We start from the raw sequence: 12028 nt of genomic DNA, 5'->3' as shown, positions 1-12028 counted from the left end.
GGAACCACTTGTTCCATAGGGCTGCTGCGTAATCATGGCATGGGGCCAGCCAAACCATCCCTGCGAGGGGATTTTATTCCGGATCTGCCCTTTAGGGGATTAGTCCACCTAAGTGATGGGTTTTACATAGTTAATTATTTACCATCACTTATGGGTGTTTTAATTATTAATGATCATTATACGCTGTGAGTTGGTTATTGATTTTAGAAGGCAGAGTTGCCTGGCTGGTCAAACCTCATGCTGGGGGCTGCCAGAGTGCCTGAGTTCAGGTTAGTGGTGTCCCTGCTACCCCTAGGTACACTGCCTACAGAGCAGTAGCTCTCCACCTTTCCAAACGCCCATGTACATAAGTCTCATTTTCCTTATGTAGCGTAAGTTTTACCTTGCTTAAAATCTACTTACAAAAATCAAACAAGCAGACGCACACTATTACTGAGAAAGTGCTTATGTTATCATTTTTATGATTTTCCCATATACTTAGAAATAGGGTTGCCAGATGGTTTCAACAAAAATACCAGACACACTTAACATATCACAATCTACGTTACATCTTATTTAGAAAATACCAGACATTTATATTTTCTCATTTATATTTTCTCAATTTTTCCCAAACACAAAGGTCAAATACTGGACTGTCCAGTTCAAAACTGGACACCTGGTAATCCTAATTTATAAAACAACTCAATTGGTATATAACTATTGTACTTACATTTAACTGTATAATAGTGCAATACAAACAATATAATTTCATAAATTGTATGAAATTTTTGTACTAACTTTGCTAGTCCTTTCTATGTAGCTTATGTTAGTTGATATACCTCTGGGAAGAACGTTGCATACCCCAGGGGTACACATACCCCTGGTTGAGAACCACTGCTTGGAGTGTGTGAGATATCCCAGAGGCCTGAGGTACGTGTACTCAGAAAGAAAACTGATTGAGAGACTGATGAACCTGTTTATCTGTTTTCCATATTTCTTATAAACACAAAAGAAGTGTTTGCTCTAAATATTTATGCTTGGTTTCTGAAAAGTATATTGATTCTAGCCCAAATCATATGAATGTTTACACACGTGGTAATATTTAGTAAAGGACATAAGAGCTTGTATGATCAAGACCTGCATTAATAGACCCTGCATAGTGCTCAACTGTAAAAACAATGACGTGTTTGATGCACAAACCTCATAGGGAAAGGCTGCTTTTTTTTTAACATCTGTCATTTAGTGCAGGATGATCAATTTCAAAGACCAGAAAATTTGTCTTCAGAAATTGGGCCTGTGGTGCTCTGACACCAGGAATATTTCTGGCCCAGGGCTGGGCTCCACCAAAACTCATCTTCACCAGCCACTCCCTGCCTCCTGTGTCTCCTGCCTCCTATGCTGCCTCACTTGCTCTTCCCATTATCCCCTGTCCACATCTGCTGCCCCAGGTGATTTTAAAAGCCCCAGGGACCCCCACCTCCATCATTGGCAGTGCAACAGGATGAGAGCATCTTCCTGATACTCTAACCCCACTATGCTGCTGGTGGTAGTGACAGGGCTCCCAGGGCATTTTAAATCCCCTGGGGGTGGCAAATGGGGCTGGGGGACAGGTGAAGGGAGTGTGTGAGGGGTCAGGGGCGTGCATGGGGGCAGCAAGACCCAGAGACCCCCCACTGTCCCTGGATTCATTGCCAGAGAGGGTGCCCCTGGTAAGTGTGGCATCCCTCTACCTACTCCCCCCAAATCTCCCTGTGCACTCCACTCCCCCCAGAACCTGTACTCTTCCCCCACCCCCCTGTCCTGCCCCCAAACTCCCTCCCAGAATCCCAACCCCCTCCCCCAGGCCAGAGCCAGAACCCACACTCACAGCCTGCATCCCTCACCCTCCCTGCCCCCCCAAAGCCTGCACCCCAGAGCCCCACCTGAAGCCTAGCCCCTCACCCCTCCTGCACCCAAATTCCCTCTTGCACATGCCCCTCTCCTTCTCCCCAAATCCCTGCTCCAGCTCAGAGCCTGCACCCAGCACCCAAACTCCCTCTCAGAGTCCACACTCTTCCCGCACCCAAACTTCCTCTCGGGGCCCTGGGCAGGTGGTAGTTGTAGGAAACTTGAGTGGGGGAGGGATACGGGCTCTGGGTATTCTGAGCACCATCAATATTTATGCACATCTGCAGCCCCTAAATAGCAGTGCTTCCTTGTTTCATAACTGAGTTGTGAGAATAAAAACATTAAAGATTGTGAGGAACTTTCACATTATTTTAATGGGCTAGTCCAGTACCCTAAACAGAACTCCCAAAACTTTCTCCAAATTATTCATTTGTGGGGCTCGATTTCTATTCTCCAAACCCTTTAACACTCTTGGAAGGTCCCTTCAGCAAACCAGTGAATTTCCCTGGGTCAGCAGTAGCCATCCCCACAGAGTTACCAGGAAGACAGCAGGCTTGAAGTGAGCAGGATAAAGGGTAGTCAGCAAGCTAGTACTTTTCCTTATGAGCTGCATCTCATGCTCCAGAATCTAATCTTTCATTTAAAACATTGAAGTCTTTAGTCCCTCTGGGTGCAAAGAGAACCTTCCAAGTAAACCAGATGAAAGCAGATGCAATGATACTGCCCAAGTCTGCAGACAGCCTGGAACCACTGCTGGTAGGGATGCTTTGTTTTGTTCATAGAAACCAAGGTCATAATTTTGAACCCTAATGACCACTGTTCAAATGTCAACATTGTTGACTATTTAACTAACTGTGTACAAAAAGAAGGACAGTAGTTTCATGGACATTTGCATACTCTAGAGCTGTTCCATGCACTGATTTTACAGCAAATTTAACAGATTCCGGATCTCTTCCACTCACAGAGTCAGAGGAGATAATTGAGGCTAGGTCTCCAAGGGTAATAAATGCTCAGATGAAAGATGCAATGGAAGGTCATAGTGTTATCATAAAGTTAAAAAGAAGTTTCAAAGATAAGAGTGCCTGTCATGCTGGCAGTATGATTCCTCACTTCACTGAGGAAAGATGATGGAATTATTTTTACACCAAGGGCTATATTGGGCCATCAGTTTTTAAGCAGAATCCTCCATTTAAGTCAGTTGGGAATCCTATTGACATAAACGGGATCCTTTCCTTTGTCCATAATAAACCTCCTTTCTGGACATTGCTGCCATATTAGATAGCATGGTAGAGACGGAAAAGACCAAAGTTCAAAGTGTGTGCTCTATGTTGTCGGATAAAACGTTTTTCTTTATATCCTGAATGTCTTTCCTGTTTCTCATTTGTAAATAACTTGGCATGCAGTAGGAAACATTCCCCTTCTCTCTAGTGAAATCCCATATACCTAGTGTGAAGTGGGGTGGGGATTTTTTTTATTTTAAATTTTTATAATTTTGTAAAATACGAGATCAAATCATCTGTGGAAAAGAATTATTCTCTATGCACACTTGATCCAGTCATTATCTGCAAACATTGAAGAACAGATGTCCCTCATTTGAATGGTGTTTTCTTGTTTCTCTTTGTTACGGGTGTTTTGGCAGGGTGGTTAGGAATGAATTCTATCCAATTTCACTATGGAGTGCATTGTACCAGGAGTTGGGTGCTTAGTCATATGACACCCATTTTAATCCATAAATGACTCCTAATACAATGAGTTTGTCATGCCTGATTAGCTATTTCCTGCCTGTTTGCAGCAAAGAAAATATATGGCAATGGCAAAGGAAAATTACCAGTACAATATGAATTTAGAAATATTGACATCTATTTCATTAATCATGTATATCACACCAGGCAATATATCACAGCATTATTGTATATTTCATTTTAAAAATCTAAATATACATTACAAGTTCAAAGGTTCCTAAAAGCCAAAATAACTAAGAAACACTTTTCCTTTTCTTCATTCTATCTCATTGCATTGAGAACTCCAGAAATACACCTGCCAGATAAAATGTTTCACATTCCTATACCTGGTATGTCTTCCACTCACCAGCCCAGGAAAGGATCGGATGCCATAAGGGCGCCGTGCTCCCTCAATTATTACCCATAACCTCTTCTATTTGTAAGTCTTATTAAAACCCTAGCCCATTTTTTTCATGAAAGCTTCCTACATTGATCTTCTGGGCCATTATTTGTGTGGCAGCAGCAATCAAATGTGACAAACAGAAAAAAATAGTGAGATGGTCATATCTGAGGTAATGGGATCTCTACAGTGGCTCACACCTGAACTGTTACCCTTTGTCTCTATTTGGACCGGTTAGGCAAATCCTTCAATAGCAAGTCTGAGCAAAAGTCAATAGGAGGCCTGTGCATGCTGGGTTTGCAGAGTCCGGACGATTACCTCTTTGGCTTTGGATGTATTCAATAAAGTACCATGTTTACTGACAAGGGGATTGATTCATCATTATACTAAGATCCCTTTTCCCTAGGCTAGCTGGGACAAAGGGTCTGCTGTGCAAACATAAACCATGGTCCTAACACTGGCAACAAGTGAAGAACTGCTTCACTAATACTTCACCACCTCTGCAGTTGTTCTGGACACAGAGGACATCTTGGGATAGGCAGAGGAAGGAGAGGGCAGACTGGAGGGGGAGGGGAAAAGGGGCATGATCAGTCCAGAACTGTGGCATGGGGATTCTGCACATGTGCAAAGCCCCATAGGGCTCAGTAAAGCAGAAGTGAAAGTGCTGAACAGGGGAGCCACATCATCTCCCATAACTCCTGAAGAGAGGAGTTCATCACCCCACTGATTACAGCTCAGTGTTATCAGAGTTACCTTGAAATCAAACAGTCAATCTGAATAACATAATGTTTCTCCTGCTGTGCTTCTCACAAACCACATTCGTTCAAACAGACGGCTGATAAGAGAACAGATGTTTCTCACATAAGACCTCTCACCTGATCTTTGTATTGGCTTTTAATGAGCTTATACACATGCTGGATAAAAAACTTGAGTTGTAAAGGATAAATTGCCAGGAAGAAGTAATCCAGGTAGTAGGTTGCACGAGGCTGCGCCTGATCACTGCTTTTAATTCATGGCTGTGTATTTTATCATCATTACTGTACTTTTCGTGCCACAGTGGGTGCACTAACAGGTGAACAAACATTGATCTTGCATTGGCAGCTGCAAAAGAGTGGAACTGAACTTTGCCTCTGTACTTGTTTATTACATGAGGGAAGACATGCCTACCCCTCCTTGTATTTGGAACTTTCCAACCTGCCCCCTATCTGATAACTTGACTCAGGGGGTGCGCCTAGACTATATGGCTCTGTCGACGGAGCCATGTAAAGTAATTTACTCGACATAGTCGATGAAGCGGGGATTTAAATATTCCCGCTTCATTAAAATAAAAATGGCCGCCGCGCTGTGCTGACAATCAGCTGATCTACCCAGTCCAATATTCTGTCTTACAGCAGCAATGACAGATTGATTCAGAAGGCAGCATACAAGTGAGGGTGGGTCTCCAACACAACTTATAAATAAGGGCTGGTTCTTTTTCCCCTTCAAGAGGAAAGAGGAAGAAGACCAACCACAACCAGCTCCCTTCCACCTTGGTGGCTATATCTACATAGCAGCAGGGGGTCAGACTGGTTTGTATTTGAGTGGCAAGTCTGAGTGTCTGACTGTGCCATCAAGGCCACACTGCTGTTTTTAGTGTGCCAGGAGCAAGTGGCGCAATCGCACGTCTGTCTACCCATGCTAGGAAATATGCTCCGAGCTGCTGTGTAGACGTGTGTGTGTGTGTGTGTGTGTGTGTGTGCGCACGCACAGATGGGTGGAGACTCTGGGCACGTCTACACAGCTGGGCAAAAGTCGAATTAAGCTCTGCCAATTGCACAGCTGAAGTCGAAATAACTTAACTCGGCTTTTGGCGCTGTCTACACAGCAGGAAGTCTGAGTTAGACCACTCTTCCTCCGACTTCTCTTACTCCTCATGAAATGAGGGTTACAGGAGTTGGCGTAAGAAGTCCTCCAGCTTGACATTATTTTGAAATAAAGGTTTTCTGTGCAGATGCACGTTTTGTTATTTCAGAATAACCTCATTTATTCCAAAATAATGATTCTGCGTAGACTTAGCCACAGAGAGCAGCTGAAAGAAAGAAGGGGTGAGTGGCTAGCAAGGATTCCTTGAATCTCCCATTTTAAATTGTTTCCACATCAAAAGCGTCGGAGTATTTGTGCAAGAACCACTGATTTTGTACAGCACAAACTCAGTGTTCTTGCTCAAATACTCGCGGCCAGTATAGACAGGCGGCAAGATTTCCGTCCCGCTCCACTGTAATTGATGCTGCCAAAGATTAATCTGGCCCAGAGAAAAGTCCTAGCAGGTGATGCTGTCCATCTCCTGGCCAGTACAAGATTGTTGTACGTACTAATGAATAATTACTAGGGTTTTGTTCAAAGTAGCTTTGCACATCCCAAGTAATGAAACTTTCTATATTTCCATTGGCAGAGTATCCCACTGCCCAGGAGTAGAATTTCAGAAACATTCTTAGGGGATTGGGAGGAGGCGAAGTTCTGCCACCATATAGACCATTATATGTGATATACCCTGTAAAGACAGGGGTGGTGGAGGATACTGATCTATTGAAAGTCAGGGGTTGGATGGTAAACCAAGGTCCTTCCACTGCCTAATGTATCTCACTGTCAGGAAAGGGTTTTTTTGGGGGGGGAGGGTTGTCTTATACTTGATTTTCTTCTTAGTTTCATCCCACTACCACTAACTATACACTCAGGCTGCATCTAGACTGGCATGATTTTGTGCAACTAGTTTTAACTGAAAAGTTTTTCCGTTAAAAGTATTTGCGCAAGAGAGCATCTATACTGGCAGGTGCCTTTGCACAAAAGACTTGCTTTTGCACAAAAGCATCTGTGCCACTGTAGATGCTCTCTTGAGCAAGAAAGCTCCAATGGCCATTTTAGCCATCAGGCTTTCTTGCGCAAGAAATTAACGTGGCTGTCTACATTGGCCTCTTGCGCAAGAATACTTGCATAAGAGGGCTTATCCCTGAGCGGGAGCGTCTGAGTATTTGCGCAAGAACCACTGATTTTGTACAGTACAAAGTCAGTGTTCTTGTGCAAATACTCACGGCCAGTGTAGACAGGCGGCAAGATTTTGTGCAAAAGTGTCTGCTTTTGCGCAAAATCTTGCCAGTCTAGACGCACCCTCAGAGCCAGACCCTAAACTAGTGAAAATCAGCACAATTCCATTGTAACTAATGGAGCTACACCAATTAATGTCACCTGAAGCTCTGACCTTCAGATTTTGACATCCAGTAATGGAAGAAAATAAATATTTAGTAGAAGTGCTAACAATTTAATAGGTTTGGGGTCAAAAAGGATATTTTGCAAAGTTTTCTTGAATGTGGCAGTAGCTCTTTAAATCAGCACCATCCACATGTGGCTTCCCTGGGACAAAACACCTTTGTCTGTGTTTATTATTCCTGTTGTGATTAAAATTCCTGCATAGCTATTTTTAAAAGTGCATGTTGTTTGCAACATGGGACTATCTGCAACTCTAAATGTGATTGTTAATCATGTTGGGTATTGATAACATTATTTCTAACGGGAACATTTGAGGTTTTTTTTAAATAAATCATCATCATGTCTGATTGTAAACACTAGTTGCAGCCGGTGATGGTAAGTGTACCATAATTCCACAATAAACCTAGACTTTGGCCTAATTTTTTAAAAGCTCAGCATGCTGGGTGCTGGCCTTCTTTAAAAAACCTGGCTCTTATTTAGATGTCCCAATGGGAGCTGGGTCTTCTGAAAATCTGGTCCCCACAGAAGGTGCTGAACACCTGACAATCTGGCCCAGGGCTCCATAACTCCTCCTGATTGATGTGGGATTTGTCGGCGCTCAGACTTTCTGAAAGTCAGGCTAAGACTTTACTCAAAACCAGCAGCATCTTAAAGTAAACCTCTGGAGACAACAGAAGAAGCAAAAGAGTAATAAATGCTTCCTCTTTTGTAGGAGAACTTACTGCTAGTGATTAAAGCAAGGGACTGGTCATATGGACTTGTGGGTTCTATTTCTGTATCAACCACTGTGTGAGTAATAACCACCCTTTGCTTCTTCTTCCTTATCTGTCATCTTTCCCTACCTCACCTTGTGACTATTAATGCTTGTAAAGTGCTTTCAGATCCTCAGATCAAGGAGTGTGCAGTAATGGAATTATTTATGCACATCTCACCACCTGGGAAATGGTGTCCTCTGACAAGAAAACGAAGTGATATTTTAAGAAGGGAGAGATCAAGTGATTTGTAGGTAAACGACATTCAGTTTCAGGTGTGGGGGTTAAATGCTACCAACCTTAGTGCATTTTGGTCCCCATTAGCGAGGTCAGTTTGCCTACTTAGAGCTGCTTATACGGGACAGTCCTATAGAACTATTACAAGCGCAGGTGGTAAGAAGACATGTGCAATGACCAGATAGACTCCACCAAACTCAGACTTGGATATAGTCTGCCCAGCACTGGCCCACCTGAATGATATTTCACCAACCTCTTTATCCAGCCCTAGTGACGAGTCTCCTCCGCATTGGCTCCTGAAGAGTATCTGATAGCCCCCTTCTTATCCAAGAATGCGCTGAGGTCTGGGAGAGAAACAAGTCCTCTCCAAAGCCACGCCTCAATGTGACGGGCCAGCACAGAGCAATGCCCAGAGCTGTGATGCGTTTCAGTCAGGTTTTGCCACTCAGAACACCGACAAAGTCAGGCAAGGCTAGAACCAGAGTGGATTTTATTGGCGCTAAAGACGAGGGTCATGTTTAGGATCCAACTTCTTAGGCCTGGTCTACACTAGAAAAAAAGGTTGGCTTAACTTCGCCGGTCAGGGATGTGAAAAATTCATACCCCTGCACAGCACAGTTAAATCAGCTTAAGTCCCCCTGTAGACTGCTCTAGGTCAATAGAATTCTTCTGGCAACCAAGCTACTTCCCTCTGGGGAGCTAGAGTAACTAGGCTGACAGGTGAATTCCTCCTATCAGCATGGATAGTGTCTACACTACAGCAGTGCAGCTGGGCTACTGTAGCACTGTAAGCCTAGACAAACCTTTTGTCTTGCTGCTCTTGTCCAGCACTGGAATACATACAGTCAGCAAACGGGAAATGGTGTTAGAGCCTGAATCTGCAAGATGTTAAAGTCCCCCGATTGCCACTGATTTCAATGGGAATCAAATGGACCACTCAGCACTCCCAGGAGACTTTCAGCAGCTTGCCCTCACTTGTCTTCTCAGGAAAACAATCAGCTGCATGCTACACCCCATGGAGTTTCATAACTAGGGGATGTAATTCACAGGAAGCACTTGCTCCCCCTTTCCCCAGATTTGGATTTGCTACCTACCACTCCACCCTACAGCTACAGCTTCTATGATACAGCGTAACTCACTGTGGTTGACCCTACTTGATTATCAACTATTGTGTTATTTAACCTGTCACAGCATCCATCCAGGAAGAGGAAAGCACATGTTAAGAAAAAGTCTTTAATTTTCAATTAATACCAGGATATCCTCTCCTCAGTGAGGGTGGGATGTGAGCCACTATCAAGTGAAATGTTCTGCACATGAAGCAAAACCTAGGGCTTTCCATCTTCCTCTAAAACTGGGAAGGGAGACACTGGATTTTTCCCAGAAATTGTTTGCATTGTTTTATGACTGTAACATCCCTCTCCCACATGCCAGAAACTCCTCTGGGACTTGGCATCGAAGACACATCAGGCAGCAAAAGGAGCAGCTACCCTCTTTTTTAAGGTATGGAGTACTTTTGCCAAACTGAGCCCAGGAAACTTTTGCGAAGGCAAGAAGAGCGTTCGGCTATTTCCCTCCAATAGTTTGCCACTGCAAAACCCTGTAAGTCACTTCAGATTCTTGACATGTCTCTCATAAAGTTAGAGACAAGATCAGTGAAGTACTGGATCAAGTTCAATGGAAAATATCAAATTTAGCTGTCTGATAAAGTTGAAAGTCAGGTGACTGCTTTCCCTCTATCAGTGGTTCTCGAACTTTTTGGACAACCCCACTCAACACAGGCCTTTCTGCAGACTACCAGCCAAACACCCATGATGACAAAATGGATGCAGGAGGGATAAGAGTGCAGGGTCTGGCTGGCAGGTAGGATGCAGGAGCAGGCTGAGGGCGGGGGGGTCTGGGCAGGAGGTTGGGTGCAGGTGTGGGCTGAGGGTGTGGGTCTGGGCATGAGAAGGATGGGGGATGCTTACCTTGCTCTATGCTCCCAGGAACCATCCCACTGGCTGTGATTCCAGCCCACAAGGCTTGCCCCTCTCACCCGCTGTCAAGCGCCAGTGCAAGGCTCCCCACTGCAGGGGGAGGGAGTCCCACAGCCCACCTGCAAGATGGTCACAAACCACTAGTGGTCTGTGGACAACCCTTTGAGACCCACTGCCCTGTATTGATCCCAGCATCACAACCTACAGCATAGCACCCCCTTACGCCCTGTGCTTGGGATTGGAACTGCACTAAGCCAGAGGGCAAACACCCTTTACTGAGTCACCAGTACCACCTTCGGAAGCCAGAACGAATCTAGAGGGATGCATGCACCTACTGCATGGTGTTCTCCACACAGCACCCTTCCCAAACTCTGGCCACATGGATTGTTTTTTAGCTTGCTGTTGCTACAGGCTCAGTCCTGCCCCTCTGTGTAGGAACATGTGCAAGCTGCCTATCGTGCAAGATCTGGTCCTGTACCTGCAAGCCCAAATGGAGGGCTTGGATTGCCACGCTATATGGAGACATAGGTGATTCATGGGCCCCTGGACAGCATCTGGCCCAAGGGCTTGATGTACTGACAAGCTGTGTCCAGAGTTCCAAGAGACAGAGCTACAAGTACGCAGCTCCTCTGGCTGCCAGCACTTAGTCAATATGTCGAAGGACAATAAAAGGGCTTGCTCCAGCAAATTGCTGGGCACTTGAATTACCACTGAAGTCAATGGGCTCTAGGGATGTTAGAAATAGTTTATTTTAGTCATCATGTGATAGCAACAATTAGCGGTTACATGGTTATTCGATGCCCCTGCGGTCAGGGCCAGTAGCCAATGCACCCGCGCTGCTGGTTTAAAAATCAGCTCCCCGCACAGACGGACTCCCACCTGCTGCTGTGTGCTCCTGCCACTGATACAGAGGCAGCAGTGCAGGGCAGCAGCCCCTATCAGTGGGGGGCCTGAGTTTTAAATGCAGAGCACGTGGCGGGAGGGGGCTTGTTGTGGTTAACTGGGAATCTGGGCCCGTTAACCAACAGGCAATCGCTTATCGGTTAACTGTTAGCCGGCTAGCCGCTAACATCCTTAATGGGAATAGAGGGTGCCTCTACACAGCACCCTTTAGCTCAAAATAAGCTATGCATTTTGTGCTACGCAAATTGTGTAGCTTATTTCGAGTGTATTTTGAAATAGCTTATTTTGTAATTTGGCGCTGTCAAGAGAGCGCCAAATGTCAAAATAACTTGGTATTCCGAAATGTCTCTGAAACCTCGTGGAACAAGCAGGGCCGGATTAAGGGGGGGGGGGGCTAGCTGGGCAGCTGCCTGGGGTGCCAACCTCTGAGGGGTGCCTGATGGCAGCTGTAAGGGGCACTGCACACCTGGCCGTGCAGCACCCCTTAGAACTGCCATCAGGTGCCGCATGCCCAGGACTGGGGGCCGTGTGGCACCTGATGGCAGCTCTAAGGGGCGCCGCACAGCCCCCGGCCCTGGGTGCATGGCGCCTGGTGGCAGCTCTAAGGGGTGCAGCGTGCAGGAGGGCGGGGCCGCGCATGCGCTGTGCGCCCAGGGCAGAACCGCACATGCGTCACACGCCTGCTGCCCGGGGCGCAGGAATGGTTCGAGCCGGCCCTGGGAGCAAGGGTTACTGGGATGTCAGAATAAGCGGCCCGTTATTTTGAAATCTATTTCAAAATCATGGGTTGCTTCAATAGATGTGGAATGGCTCTTCTGGGATACTTCTGGTATCCTGAAATAGCTCTGCAGTGTAGCCGTACCCTGAATGAGCTCAGCACCTTTCAGGAGCGCCTCACAGGACTGGACCAACTGTCTTCCCCTGACAGTG

This window comes from Pelodiscus sinensis, chromosome 4, assembly GCF_049634645.1.
Source record: "Pelodiscus sinensis isolate JC-2024 chromosome 4, ASM4963464v1, whole genome shotgun sequence".
In the NCBI taxonomy this organism is placed as follows: Eukaryota; Metazoa; Chordata; order Testudines; family Trionychidae; genus Pelodiscus; species Pelodiscus sinensis.
This window is presented reverse-complemented; position numbering follows the sequence as displayed.